Here is a 16,942-nt window from a genome sequence, read left to right as displayed (position 1 = left end):
ACACTCTCCAAAGCTAAGAATACAGCATCCATGGGACCAGATGACATCCCTGGCTGTGTACTACATGGACTACAAAATTAACTGGCACCCCACCTAAGTGTCCTGTTTAATCATAGCCTCACCTCAGGCTTTGTGCCCACTGAGTGGGCACAGCTACAGTTATCCCACTCCACAAGGGAGGATCCACCTTGGATCCCGGGAACTACCGTCCCATCAGTCTGACAAGCCTGATCTGCAAGGGCATGGAATGCATTATCATGGAACTTATAAACAAAGACATTGGCAACCTTCAAACACTGGACCCCAACCAGTTTGGGTTTGTGAAGGGCCGATCTTGTCTCCTGAATCTGATTGACTTCTTTGAATAAGTCTCCAGAGCTGTGGACAAGGGTAAGGCAGTCAACACAGCCTATCTGGACCTCGCCAAGGCCTTCAACACCATCCCCTACTCTGGAATCATAGATAAACTTACTAAGTTGGGCATAAATCCCTACATCACTCGATCGGTTGCCAACTGGCTTACTGACAGAACCCAGACTGTAAAAGTAGCAGACTCTGAATCCAGCTCCAGACAAGTGACAAGTGGAGTACCACAGGGTTCAGTCCTGTGACCACTCTTGTTTGCCATCTACTTCTCTGAAGTACAAGCCAACACTAAAGGACTCTGGCTAACAAAGTTTGCAGATGATTGCAAACTGGGAGCCATTATAGAATCCCCAAATGATGTGGATATTCTACAAAAGGGCCTTACAGAAACAGATGCCTGGTGCCAGAGCCATGGGCTCAAGGTTAATGCCAAGAAATGTATAGTCATCCCCTTTGGAAAAAAACATGTACCCATGAACTACCACATAGGTGGCAAGACACTAAACATCAAAAGTGTGATGAGAGACTTAGGGACACAAGTGGACAGTGGTCTCACTTTCGATAACCACATCACCACAACAGTCAGGAAATCCTTCTATGTGGCACACCTCATCACTAAGGGCTTTTCGTCCAGAAAAAAAGAGGTCATTGTCCCACTGTACTCATCCCTCATTAGACCCATTATAGAGAATAATGCCCCATTTGGTATGTACCTCACAAGACATCTGCAACAGCTGGAAAGGCCACAGAAATACCTCACTAAAAGAATCACAGGCCTAAAGCAGATGCCATATGCTGACCGTCTAAAAAAACTCCAGCTATACTCTGTGGCATATCGTCTACTCAGAGGCGATCTCTGCTTAACATATAAGGCCATGCCAAACCCTGAGCTGTTGGACATGCTCTACTTAAAGAAATCCCAATCTCTCAGAGCCACACGCTCCAGGGATCTAAACCTTATCATCACAATGAACAAAACATGCTGGAGGGATAGGTTCCTGACCCAGAGACTCCCCATACTCTTGAATATACTGCCCATACATGTCAAGCAGAGTGCCTCATTATCCCTCTTCAAAAGGAACCTTGATGATTGGATGGCAGATAGGAAATTTACCCCGGGGATCATGTCAGTCACTCTGCTAGACAAGGGCCCAGAGAAGTAAATATTGTGGGAAGAAATTTCTAGGGAATTGTTATGGCTAGGCTTGCATAGGCCTTAGGGCCGATTGCCTAGTGCCAACCTATGAACCTATGAACAGTGGAGTATAACTGAGTACTCCACCTGGGTGTTGTCGCTTTGCCTTACTTGTGAGGAATACAGCCTGGAAGTGTTGTTTGGAATCTATTGCAATATCTGTATGGAGACGAACAGTGATATATTGTGTGTAATGCCTAGAGGCTTTGGTCTAAATGTGAGTATTGCTGTTATATTTCTGAACATTGCTACTTGTGCAGGGTTTGTCTGTACACAATACTTCTGCATATGTTTCAGTCTGGCCAGGATATTTGACCAGCTCAAGGCTGCATAGCTATGCATATAATGTTAGGGGGTTTACAGTGTGCTTACCAGACATATTTAGTTTGGTGTTAATGTGTGTCATACTGTGCTGATAATCAGTACTCGGTAACACTTCCTGGTGTACAAACCTTTCAACCCTCTGAAACAGGATTAGTTCATACAAACCCTGTAAATTCAGCAGCTGTTCAATTGTATAACAGCAACTATTTCACATAGGGCCATGTTAGTGTGTCTGTGTCCAGGTATGTTAAGGTTTCAGCAGATGTTGTACAGTAGGTGAATAATTGGTTATGATATGACAATATGTACTGATGTAATTATTTTGGTTGTGGGGTAGATTTTGGTGGGTGTACATAGCACATGCAGGTGTGTAGGAACCCCTTTTATACAACTTCTATATGTGTGTGGGTGTTCTTTCCCTATGTGACACTTATCCCTTAGTGGACAAATACTATGGTAATTGCAGGCAGATTCATTAAGATACTGTTAAATGCTTCCTAAATAGCATCAGTAAGCTTCTGAATATTGTCCTGGAATATAATATTTTCACTTGTCAGGGAGATTATTATAGACAACAGCAGGGTGTAGCCATAGGCACACCCTGTGCAAACTCATATGCCAACCTAGTGTTGGCATATAGGGAGGACAACACCGTATTTTAAGTAACACATGCATGGACTAATAATTTACAGTTTTACGTATGTTTTGTTAATGATATTTTCTTTTTTATGGGATGGCACAGAACAAGAATTGAAAGCTTTTATAGCATATTTAGAAGGGAGTTCTGAATTTTTCAGGTTCTCTGTCAATCATTCTGAATTAACTATAGACTTTTGAGATGTATGCTTAACTAGCAGAGATGGAGGTGGCCTGATGACGTCATTATATAGAAAAACCTGTTGGCGTAACAGTTTGCTACCTTTTGATAGTATGCACCCACGTCATACCTTTGACAATATAGTCAAAGGGCAAGTATGTAGGATTTCAAGACTATGTAGTGAGGATGCTAAATTTCATAAAGAGGTGGACAAACTTCAAAATAATTTAATGTTGAGGGGCTATAAGCCTGATAGGCTAGAACCCATAATAAGAAGTAGTAAGATCAAACGTAACAACATTGCCAGACATTGGCTCAATAGAGTGGGTGGAAACACTGCGAATAATGAACAACAGGGAATATCATTTGATGGTAAAGGCAGAACCAATATGGTACTCACATACAGTTGTGATGTGGGTAACATTATCAAAATTATTAAACATTGTCAGGTGCTACACATGGATCCAAAGTTGAAGGAGATTTTAGATATCACCAAATTTTGTATTTAGGAAAAATCAGAACTTGAAAGATATACTTTGTAAAGAACCTAAGCATTATGCAAGGGGTAATTTACTAACAAGGAAGATAGGTACATATCCTTGGCACCAGTGTAGAGCATGTCAATATATTCTGCAAGAACATACATTTATACATCCGAGGACATGAAAACAATACACATTTATGGGATACGCAGATTGTAGAACAAAGAATTTAGTGTATATAGCCGTGTGTCAGAATTGTGAATCATATTATGTGAATAAGACCAATACAATGTTTAAGACAAGGATATTCCAACATATATCAGGTATTAAGCATTGCAATGAACATAATGCACTAGCTCAACATGTAAGAGTGAATTTGAATCATATATTTCTGTTTATGGCAATACAAATGATTACTCCCAATGTTAGAGGAGGTGATTTGTTCAATGATACGGAATGTGCAGAAACTAGATGGATTATAAGACTTAGGGCGGATAAGTCACCAGGTGTTAATGCTGTTGTACCTTTAAAACCCATACTTAAGAAAAGGAGTGTAAAATATTGAAAGCTGATTGGTTGCTCTGTATTTCAAAGATGGTCTCTTGTGATGTTCTTTGTTATCTGATGAAGGGCATGTTGCCTGAAAGTGCTTATACAAGGTTTTATTTCTGATTTTATTGAATAAAAGACTTGACCAGCTCTACGTGGAGTCCTCTGCCCTATTGTGTTATTTGGACTTTGTTTGTGGTAGGCAGAGTGACTTTAGTGCAATAGACTTTTTGTTTGGTGATTTTAAGACTGTTATATTGTCTATTTGCACACATGTCTGAGCTCAACAATGGTAATGTGGAACTGGCCTGCCATCCACGAGGTAATTTGGATCATCTGACCAACAAAGTTATAAGAAGAGGCATATTCCATACTGTGAATCCATTGTTACATATGGATATACAACGAATGGCCAGCACCAGCCCTGAACAGGATTCGATAAATATGGGTGAGCTTGAGTTTCAAGAACTGAGTTTGAAATTTCATAATAGTATCATGAGACTGAAACGTTTGAAATGGCAAGGGTTTCACCTGGAAGCCTGCCTGAAATTCAATGTGATACCTAGAGGCATGCGGGTGTTATATATGCCTACACAGGGGGAAGTGTACCTGGATCTCCTAGCACATTGGCAGGAGATCAGTTTGCAAACAAGTATATCTTATATGCAGTTACTGTTGGATTATTTTCAACCAGAGGAACACAAAGTTCTTAAGGAAGTACGAGATATGCAACAAGATATTGAACGGCGTTTTACAGAAGAGTACCATGTTGAAAGAATGAGTAATGTGCTTTTTGTGGCAGCTTCATATGATACTAAGCTACAACAAATTAAAATCAAAGTGTTGGAACGTGACATCAGAGACTTTGCTCAAAGTAATATTTTTAGCTGGCCAAGGGTTAGACATGGGATTGGTAATAGAGTAGAAGCAACTCATATAAGGGAACCAGCTCCCAACCAGCAGATGGAGAAAGAGCTTGTTGTTAATGTAAACGCTATATCTAGGGATGAGGTTTCCTTTACCTCCATTTCTCATTCTTCATCTGTAATAACCAATGAAGATAATGTGTCATCATCACACTCCAACATGGAGGTGAGTCAATCGGGGCATGAACGCCCTATAGTGAATATGGAGGACACGTTTATTTTGGGAGCAAAAGCCAAAAGTACACCTCTTGTGTTCAGTAGAACTTTTCCCATGTTACCAGCGCCTGTTCGCAAGAAGAACCCATGCAAATGGAGCATGTCGCAGTATCACGAACAGAAGAGACGGAGAGCCTCAGGATGACTGTGGGTGACTCTAATATTGTTTATAATCTATCTGATTTTGAGCTCAGTGTTGAACAAATGCAAGTATTGAACAAAGGCTTGACCTTTGTTCCAGATGCTATGTCTGACCACAGTCAAGTTATTTTAGATGTTTTAAGTTTTTCCAGGAATGTCATGTTAAAACAAATGTTTAAGGGGAATGCTATGCTTGAAGTGAATAAGAATTTACAGCAACCGAGTGACTATATGCCGATATTTTGCCCTGCCATGTCTGTGCTTGTTAAATTATGTGAACAGGAAGTAGAAGAGTATTTCAAAAATGATCGAAAGAAAACATTTTATAATCTGTCTAGAACACAAAGGATGGCACTTGATAGATTGATAGAGAATGAAAGTATTAGCATAAAACCAGCGGATAAAGGGGGTTCCGTAGTTGTCATGAACAGAGAATTCTATTGTAATAAACTCAAAATGTTGTTGGGGGATGCTTATACATTTGCCAAACTTTCTCCCATTATGGTAAAAAATCTGTCAGATAAAGTAAAGGATATTATTACTAACCTACAAGTTGTAGGCTTGTTGGATGAAGAATTGAAGAAATTTTTATGGATTCAACATCCAATAGTACCCAAATTCAAAGCGCTTCCAAAAATCCATAAGAGTGCTACTGACCCACCCCTAAGACATATTGTTTCAGGAAGGGGATGGGTCACTGAAAACGTATCCATAAGGGTTAAATGTGCTTTAAAACCTATATTAAGTCTTTATCCAAGAATATTGAAGGACACAGCACAGTTTGTTTCATCCTTGTCAGAGCATTTAACTAAGGTGGATGATAAGAAGTTTATGTTTGTCACACTGGATGTGAATAATCTTTTTACAGTGATTGATAATAAATATGGTGTTCAGGCGATAGAGAGCATATTACTTAATAAGACACAATCTAATATGGACACTATTCAAAGAATCAGTAAGTTTCTGAATATTGTCCTGGAATATAATATTTTCACTTGTCAGGGAGATTATTATAGACAACAACAGGGTGTAGCCATGGGCCCACCCTGTGCAAACTCATATGCCAACCTAGTGTTGGCATATTGGGAGGACAACACCATATTTGAAGTAACACATGCATGGACTAATAATTTATGTTTCTACATACGTTTTGTTGACAATATTTTCTTTTTATGGGATGGCACAGAACAAGAATTGAAAGCTTTTATACCTTATTTAGAAGGGAGTTCTGAATTTTTCAGGTTCTCTGTCAATTATTCTGAATTAACTATAGACTTTTTAGATGTACTCTTAACTAGCCAAGATGGAGGTGGCCTGATGACATCGTTATATAGAAAAACCTGTTGGCGTAACAGTTTGCTACCTTTTGATAGTATGCACCCAAGATATACCTTTGTCAATATAGTCAAAGGGCAAGTATGTAGGATTTCAAGACTATGTAGTGAGGATGCTAAATTTCATGAAGAGGTGGACAACCTTCAAAATAATTTAATGTTGAGGGGCTATAAGCCTGATAGGCTAGAACCCTTAATAAGAAGTAATAAGATCAAACGTAATAACATTGTCAGACCTTGGCTCAACAGAATGGGTGGAAACACTGCGAATAATGAACAACAGGGAATATCATTTCAGGGTAAAGGCAGAACCAATATGGTACTCACATACAGTAGTGATGTGGGTAACATTTGCGAAATTATTAAACATCATTGGCAGGTGCTACACACGGATCCAAAGTTGAAGGAGATTTTAGATATCACACCAAATTTTGTGTTTAGGAAAAATAAGAACTTGAAAGATATACTTTGTAAAGAACCTAAGCATTATGTAAAGGGTAATTTACTTACAAGGAAGATAGGTACATATCCTTGCTACCAGTGTAGAGCATGTCGATATATTCTGCAAGAACATACATTTATACATCCGAGGGCAGGTACACAATACACATTTAAGGGATGCGCAGATTGTAGAACAAAGAATTTAGTGTATATAGCCGTGTGTCAGAATTGTGAATCATATTATGTGGGTAAGACCAATGCAATGTTTAAGACAAGGATATTCCAACATATATCAGATATTAAGCATTCCAATGAACATAATGCACTAGCTCAACATGTAAGAGTGAATTTGAATCATATATTTCTGTTTATGGCAATACAAATGATTACTCCCAATGTTAGAGGAGGTGATTTGTTCAATGATATGGAATGTGCAGAAACTAGATGGATTATAAGACTTGGGGCGGATAAGCCACCAGGTATTAATGCTGTTGTACCTTTAAAGCCCATACTTAAGAAAAGGAGGGTAAAATATTGAAAGCTGATTGGTTGCTCTGTATTTTAAAAATGGTCTCTGGTGATGTTCTTTGTTATTTGATGAAGGGCATGTTGCCTGAAAGTGCTTATACAAGGTTTTGTTTCTGATTATATTGAATAAAAGACTTGACCAGCTCTACGTGAAGTCCTCTGCCCTGTTGTGTTCTTTGGACTTTGTTTGTGGTAGGCAGAGTGACTTTAGTGCAATAGACTTTTTGTATGGCATATATATATATATATATATATATATATATATATATATATATATATATATATATATATTTCGTATTAATTTGTAACAGTAATACATATGTAGACTTGAATGTGTTGGTTCACAAACTACAGTACATTACAATGTACTGTACATATGTACACAAAGTGACTGTCCTATTTGTGATCAGTACAGTGGAATGCATATGGTATAAGATGTAGTCTAAAGACTGTGAAACATCTATGCACCTCAGATGGCTTAGTGGTAAGTTCCATGACTATAGTGTGTATGGTCCAGGGTTCAACACCAGTGATGCTTTAAAAATTTTTTTTTACTCCAGAATAAGGCTAATTTAAGCAGTTGTAAGCATGTTTAAAAGTGTTTGTGTGACATTATAGCAGTAGTTAAACACAGTTAAACAATCTTTGTAACATATGACCTGAAAGCGCAAACACGGCTGCATCTACTAACTACTCAGGATATATACAAGTCAGTGAAGTAACATCTCACTATGTGCTTGCATAACATTACATTCCCTGTTGACTTTACTCTCCAGCAGACATGGGTTTATATGGGTGTTTTGAATGTTTATTATACAGACGATTACTACCTATATATGCAAGCTGTGGTTAAGGTATACATTTTAACATGATAAACATCCCTGACTTTATTGGGATTGGGACCTTGAATGCACAGATACTATGCAGATGCTGTAACCATTACACTTTTGACATTAACGTTGCTTCTGCCTATTTCCTATTTAAATGATTTCTAAGTGTAAGCTAGGCTAAGCAAAGGGCGGAGGCCCCCAAACCCACTGAGCTTCACTTACTCTTGAAATAACAACATATAACAAATGTAATGTGAGACAATACATTACATTCCTAACTACTTTAAGCATAGCCCCTCACTGACACACTTCAAGGGAAACGTTGTTGTGTGAATGGGTAACAGAATATACACCCCTGAGATCATGTGTTCCAGAACCATACAGCCAGAGGGTGGGGGAGCCTGTCCAGTTTGATAGCTGCGAGACCTGTTGGGGAAATTGAATGGTGCTGAATTGTCACATTGACATGACCTCTTTAGATCACTAAGTGCCCCTATCACCCTCCACCACCCCAGTCTTCAACAGCTTCCGACAACTCTGCCTGGAATTGCTTCATTGGCTATGCTTGACAGAGGCTCAGCTACTTCATCAATGGTGCAGAGAAAGCCAACACACTGTAGCTATGCTTCTAATTGCCCTTGGGCAGGTAGGTAGTAGGCTATCTGTGAACCTCTAAAGTGCAGGCCATCACCGCCATAATATGTTAATAAACAAACTTTCAGATCACAATATACAGTGAAAAATCACCATGTAGTGAGGAAACAGTTAAGTACACCAAGAGCATACAGAACACTGATACTTAGTCACTCCAAAAGCCTATCTTAGAAGCTAGAAGACTTGTATAAGTTTAAGGCTTTCTATTGCTTACCAGTAGGTTACCTACAGGAGAGATGAGAAACAAGCACAGATGGGAAACATGCATGCAACAATAACATACTGGTTTATGTGTCAGCCTTAGGCTTTGGAATATTGACCAAGGCTATTGACACCCCCATGGTGCTTTTTTTAGGAGAGTCTCAAAGGTGAATACCAGCTCCGTAAACAGCACAATAGCAGAATCAATGAGGGTTATGCTACTCAACACCAGGGCTTGCGATCTCAACATGCATGCACTCACAGCACTCCTCAGGATGGACAACGTCAAAATCTGTGCAGTAACTGAGACCTGTCTTAAGGATCCTGAGAGCACACCAGCACTACCAGACTACAACCCATACCACACATTTCAACCACAGAACATGGACTGACACAGACATGGAGGGGGTGTATCCATATTCATCAGGGATCCTACACCTCCAGGTTAGTGGGGGAGCATGATACCTCTGAGATCATCCATGTGCAGCTAACATCAGCCACAACTGCAATGTAAACTGTGGCCTGCTACGGATCACCGTCCATGACCCAGGACCACCACTCCACCTACCTGGAGACAGTGGAGGACATGACAGTCCTAATGCACACCCTGGCATTGGTCGATGTCAACTACCCTACCATTAACTGAGAAACTTACTCCAGTACTCACTTCCAGGCCCAGTGCTTCCTGGAATTTATCACCTCATATGCTCTGTATCAGGTGGTAACCTCCCTAATGGGGGTGGAAACATACTAGAAGTGATCATCACCAACATGGGCAACAGGTGCACCACAGCAGAGGTTAACCGGTCACTGGTTAGGTCTGACCATGAACTATTCACTGTTTCCACACCCAAGCATCTCCCCCACCCACGGAAACCACAGTTTATACCTTTCCTACAGCTAAATTTACACTAATAGTGACACGCTAAGGGGAAACACTGCTATAGATACAGACAGATTTACAAATGTAATCTATAAGCATCTACACAGATGTATGGATCATGCCATCACTGGTAAACCAAGACTCACTCCTCCTAGACAAGGACACCAGTCTGGTGGACCTCTGCAATAAACAGGCTATACTACAGAAGTAGGACAGTGTTCCAGACAAACAGCAAATCCCATGAAGGGCAGACATCCGTGACCACTATTAGTATGATACGTAGGTTCCTCATGACATCATCCAAGGCTAACATCAGCAGGAAAATATGCAAGGATTCGAAAAATAACTACAAAGCCTTCTTTGGCTATGTCAAGGATCTAAGTGGTGACACATAGATTTGCACTGTGCCAGTGAAATATAGCACAAAATATGCTGACACTACTGATATCGCCAACATCCTTGCAGATACATTCAGTGCATACTTCACCCTCTAAAGAGCCCACAACACTACCCGAAAGGTACAGTATCCCACACATCAGAGACACACAGGTGGAAATGGCCCTCTCTAACAGCAGAACACAGCATCAATGGAGGTGGATGTTGTCCCAGACTGCCTCTTGCAAACTGTACAAGACAACCTGAACCCCCACCTAATTAAGCTTTCCAACCTCAGCCTCTCCACAGGCTACATGCCCATACAATGGCGCGTGGCAGTGGGTATTCCACTCCAACAAAGTGGAATCACAACTGACCATGGTAACTACCACCCCATAAGCCTGACTAGCCTGGTCTGCAATGGTAAGGATTGTATCCTCATGGCCCTCATTAACAAAGACATTGGTAACCTCCGAACACATAACCCAACTCAGGTCAGCTTGGTTAAATGCAGTTCATGCCTACTGAACCTGTTTGACGTCTTACATACAGTCACCAAGATGTTAGATCATGGGAGAGGTGGTTTACACATACTACCCTGACCTCACCAAGGCTTTTGACACCATGCCCCACTCAGGTATTACTGATAAACACACCAGCCTGTACATATACCCATACATCACAGGTTGGGTTGCCAATGAGCTTGCACACAGAACCCACATGGTACGACTAGCGGTCTCCAGGTCCAACTCTTGACCAGTCACAACTGATGTCCCACAGGACTCATTTCTGGGAGCCCTACTGTTTGGCATATACTTCTCAGAGGTACAGGCAAACACAGGTGGACTATGGCAGGCCATGTTTGGCAATGACTGCGAACTGGGAGCCATGATTGACAGTCATCTGACAGACATCCCTCAAGGAGCCTCACAGAGACCGACACAGGGTGTCAACATCATGGCCTCCTGCCAAATGCCACTAACTGCATGGTCATTCTATTGTGGAATATTAAGCCCCCACATATTAACACATAAGTGGCAGCCACTTTAATACAGATGAGGTAATGGGGTGTCTGGGGACTAAGGTAGATAGTAATCTCCCCTTTGACAATCATATCTCCAAAGTAGTTAGGACATCATTCTATGTAGGCCATCTGAAGGTTCCCATCTAGACATACTGGGGTTATATTGCCCCTTTACTCATCATTCATCAGTCCCATCATAGGGTATAATAACCCATTTGGGATGTACCTCAGAAGACACTTCCAACAGCTGGAAGGTCCATGAATGTACCTCACCAAGGGGATTACTGGCCTCAAACATATGCCCTATGCAGCCAGACTGAATAAACTCCTGCTTTACTCAGTGGCATCTCATTTACCCAGAGATGATCTCTGCTGGCCAACACAGCCATGTCGAACTCAGGCTTAATGGATATGCTCCACCTATGGGAATCCATGTCACAGTGAGCTACACACTGTAGTGAGCTGAACCTTGCCACAACAATAACTGGAAGATGCTGCAGGGACGGATTCCTGTCACTGACACTCCCCATACTTTGGAACAACATCCCTAACTACATTATACAGAGCACCTCACTAACACTTTGCAAGAGAAACATTGAAGAGTGGATGGGGAACAGTAGATGCACCCCAGGGATCCCGCCATTGGCTCTGCTCCACAGAGGGACAGTTAATGATTCAATGGGGTGGCAAAAGCTGACACATTTTGGCTAGGCTTATGAATGGCCTCTGGCAGTTGGCCAAGTACCTACCTATGAACCTATACATACAGTATCAGCACATGTTAATAGCTTAGTTTATTGTTCAGGTGTTGACTTACCTTGTGCCAATGGCAGTTGTGTGTGCTATAGTTGAGGGCTGCCTATGTTGGATGCACACAGTAGACTGCCTATACATGACAATTTACAGGTAGTCTTGTGTGTGTGTGCCATCCATTTTTACTGTGTGTGCAGGTGGAGAAAGGTGTCAGCCCCTAGCAACGGAACCGTGATTTTAGCATCCCAAACACACGCTCTATGATGATACGTAGCATACGCAGGTTGTGCACATGGTAACAGCTCATACCTGGATCACTCAGTGGCCATATTTGGTGTTAGAACGCTGACGCTATGCCTGCACCTGGTGCAAGCTCTATGAATCCCGGGGAGTATTTTTGATCTAGTATTTGTAAAGCAGAACTAGTTTTCATGATGGCATAAAAGAATATAGTCAGATCTTCATTAATCAAAAAACAAGGATGGTTAATTAAAGGTAACAAATAACAAATGTAGTACGTAACCAAGAGCCAAAAATCCACAAAGCCCTCAATATATAAATATAGGAACTTATTACAAAAAGTGCTTAATCGAGTGGTTTTTTTTGTAATAAATTCCTATATTTATATATTGAGGGCTTTGTGGATTCCTGGCTCTTGATTACCTGCTACAGACCTTCATTAAAATATGACTCAAGCTTAAACAAAAAAACTTGTACAGATACTTTAAAAAAAGGAAATATGTTGATTAGAAAACTAAACTTATGCAAATATACTACTGAAATTACACTGCTTTCATTATGTAGACTCAAAAGAGGTGATCTCTATTACACTTTCCAGGTCATTTTTGACCTTATCTTGTCAGAAGATGTGTATCTTTAGCATTTAACATGCCATGCAAACACTAAAAGAGCTCATATCTTACTAAACAATAGTATTAATAGTAATAAGAAAAGAAATTGCAATATCACTGAGCAATTTTGGAACAAATATTTTGATTGGCATTATGGAAGGTACTTCACTTGCCAGTTATGAAACAAATTTGGCGTATGTATGTATAATAACGGATTAACACATAAAATGTTAGTCAAGCTTTTTATAAGCCAGGGCAGCAAAAATGTGATAACACTAGGTATAGACATGTTAACTGACAAAGCCTTTTATAACTAGTAGTGTTGGGGTTGCTATTGTACTACGGTTATTTATTTTAAAGTCATGCTTCTATGCATGGACTATTTTTTATGTATGCAGTTAACATTTTATTTTTATTTTACATGATGCTTATTCATTTTGTTTAAGTTATTGTAATGCAGGTCTTAATATAACCACCATCATTAGGCCTTGGGTTAAAGTTACTAATTCAGTATGTTTACTCTACAGTGGTTCTGTATGCTAGTAGGCTTATAATTCTGGAAATTTAGTTATGTCCACTGTAAAACTGATCATATCATTGATGATTCTAGATGAGTCTGATATGCAAAGCTATGGAATGCACCATCATTGACCTAATAAACAAGGAGATAGGGAATCTCCAAACTCTGGATCCCACACAGTTTGGTTTTGTGAAAGGTAGATCATGCCTGATCAACTTGGCTGACTTATTTGAGTCAGTCACCAGCCACCAGAGCTGTGGATGAAGGCAAGGTGGTTCATACAGCCTACCTTGATCTGGCCAAGGCCTTTGATACCATTCCCCACTCAGGAATCATAGAAAAACTCACTAAGCTAGGCATCACCCCCTATATCACTAGGTGGGTTGCAAACTGGCTCACAGATAGAACCCACAGTGTGAAAGTAGCTGACTCCAAGTCAGACTGCCAACCAATCACGAGTGGAGTCCCACAGGGTTCGGTCCTGGGTCCTCTCCTGTTTGGTATCTACTTCTCTGAAGTCCAGACCAACACAAAGGGTCTCTGGCTGACAAAGTTCGCAGACGATTGCAAGTTGGGAGCTATTATTAACTCTCCAAGCGATGTTGACATCCTACAGAAAGGACTCACTGAAACCAACAACTGCTGTCAGAACCATGGCCTTAAGCTCAATGGTAAAAAATGTGTCGTCATCCCCTTTGGGAAAACCTGGTTCCCATGAATTACCACATCGATGGTAGTCCGCTGAACACAGAAGGAGTTATAAGAGATCTGGGAACAAAGGTTGACAGCAACCTCTCTTTTGACCACCACATTGCAACTGTGGTCAGAAAGTCCTTTTATGTGGCACATCTCATTACTAAGGGTTTTGCATCCAGGAAGAAAGAGGTCATTGTCTTCCTCTACTCTTCCCTCATTAGGCCAATCATCTTGTACAATTCCCCATTTGGCATGCACCTCACCAGACACCTGCAACAACTAGAGAGGTCACAAAAGTACCTCACAAAGAGGATCCTAGGCCTTAAACACTTCTCCTATATGGACAGACTCAAAAAAACTCCAACTATTCTATGTCTCATATCACCTACTTAGAGGCGATCTCTGCTTGACTTATAAACCCATGTTTGACCCAGCTCTGTTGGAAATGCTACATCTAAAGAAATCCCAATCCCCCCGCACCACACATTACAAAGACGTCAACCTCATTACCACAATCAACAGAACATGCTAGAGAGGCAGGTTCAAAACACAGAGACTGCCCATGCTATGGAATAGACTTCCCATACATGTCAAGCAGAGCACCTCACTGGCCTTTTTCAAGAGAAACCTTGATGAGTGGATGGAAAATAGAAAATTCACCACGGTAATCACTCCAGTGGCTCTGCTCGACAGAGGCACTGAGAATTAAGGTCGGGTGGCACGATGCCAGGGTAATCCTATGGGCTAGGCTTGTAAAGGCTCCAGAGCCATTAGCCTAGTACACACCTATGAACCTATGAACATATGAATTAATGTGACCACGTCAAATGTTAGCAGTAATCTTAAGAATGTGTATCCAGTGAGTGGAGTGTAATTTTCCTAATACTTTCTAAAGTATTCAACATCAAGTGAATATGCCATTTATTTCTGGCTGTTAAAGTAACATTGGACAAATACAAAATTCATCTATGAGTTGCAATAAATTAGATAAGTTACTGCCAAATCTATCATTTTTTTCTGACCATTATTTCAGGTAATAGGCATTATTGTCAGCACATATTATGAAATAATATTCTAAGATGTATTATTACTTTGCAGTAATACTAAATGCAGTTACAAGTAAACCATCCTCTCTAGACTTTGTCAAAAGAAACTGTGATGAAATCAGTTATAAATATATGAAAAAGAATAGGACAATCTCTCCAGTATCCAAATAAAATCTGTTCAGCATGAGTTCTGTGACATCAGTAACTTCATCATTCAGTAATACAAAATGCTACAACATAAGCCTACAGGATAATTAAAAACAGTGAATTTATAAAATTAAAAATATATAAACATAAAAAAGGCTTTGCAGCTTTTTTAAATTATCCTCATAAATACAAGTCAACAAAAGTGCAAAAACTACTTTATCTTATCAAAATCTCTCATTTCTAGCTATATACAGACTGGTTTCATAGATTGAATGCAATATTAAAGTATTATTTAATTGCATTAGAAAAAAGGTAAGGCACAAGTTGTTAAAGTGACTACCAATGAAGTAAAGATGTAACCACGGACCATAGTTAGCCTACTTGGACAAACAAAATTTGTCTTCAAGCTTCACTATAAGAAGTGGAAAGGGTAGCATCTCCTGTATAACTAGAAATATGACAACCGTTGGTCTTTTCTTCCTCTTCTTTTCTTCTTCTTCATAATAATAATAATATTATTAATAATAATGGTAACAATAATAAAAAATATGTACTTTGGCCACTTTAGCATAAATTCTTCTCAGATGTAAAAATGAGGCATGGGATTCCATCTACCTGAATTTACAGATAATTAGAAACTTGGTAACATAGGTAAATCAGTAAAATATATTGCAGTTCACTTAGTCTTGATGCAGTTGTGATGGTCTCACCTTTCATGTCATGACATTAGCATCATTAGACTTTTGGGAAAGGGCATACAGTATGATTAGGAAAGAAATGGCCAAATTATAAGTAATTACACTTACATTTATGATCTGGGGACAGTGACAGACACGTTAAGTGTTCAACAGAGTGTGTCTTATCATTCTCAGAAAAGCATATTCTATTGCCCATTTAATTTGTAGTGTGAGAATATTCATTTCAGAGGGATCACTGTAACTCTTTATACCTCACTTATCTGATACATTACTGAATTCAATGATTTATTCTGTACACCTCATGCAACCCACTACAGACAATATGAATAAGAGGAAAGATTCTTTATTCAAAAATCACATGGTTAAAATATTTTAACCTTTTGGACAGGCTTCAGAAATGCTCACTGCATTCTATTTCCTATATTTAGAAACACATTTTTCTTCCTGGAAAACAGGGAAATGTCTGATCCTGTTTTATTAGCCAGTTTACTAAGAAGAATGCAATCAGCTCCCTTTGCAATTCATTTTATATTACTCTTCCAGAATGAATGAATGCTTGCTGGTGATTTCATATAGCCTCTGTGTTCCATTTCTTCTGTACCTTCTTTTGTTTCTGTCACAAGACTATCAACCACTTATTTCTTATCACTCTGGTTTAGCTATTTACTCCAATGGTCTTTACTTTGTATTGCTGTTGGAGCTGTTGTCTCTAGGCCTTGAATTTACCCCATTAAGTCAATCATTGATGGATCTATGATAATCACTCTCTTCTAAGGTACAGTTTTGCAAACCACTCTTAAACGCAGGTTTATGTACTCCTAGTTTCTCTTCTAATATAGTGTGAATGCTGTTTCAATTATTGTCCATTTCATCTCCAGGGATCACTCTTCTTGGTCTGATAATACATGGAGTATGATAATAAAGAAAGCACTAAATTCCTTTTGC

The sequence above is a fragment of the Protopterus annectens genome, chromosome 3.part1 (genome assembly GCF_019279795.1).
Source record: "Protopterus annectens isolate FY-2018-M chromosome 3.part1, PAN1.0, whole genome shotgun sequence".
In the NCBI taxonomy this organism is placed as follows: Eukaryota; Metazoa; Chordata; order Ceratodontiformes; family Protopteridae; genus Protopterus; species Protopterus annectens.
This window is presented reverse-complemented; position numbering follows the sequence as displayed.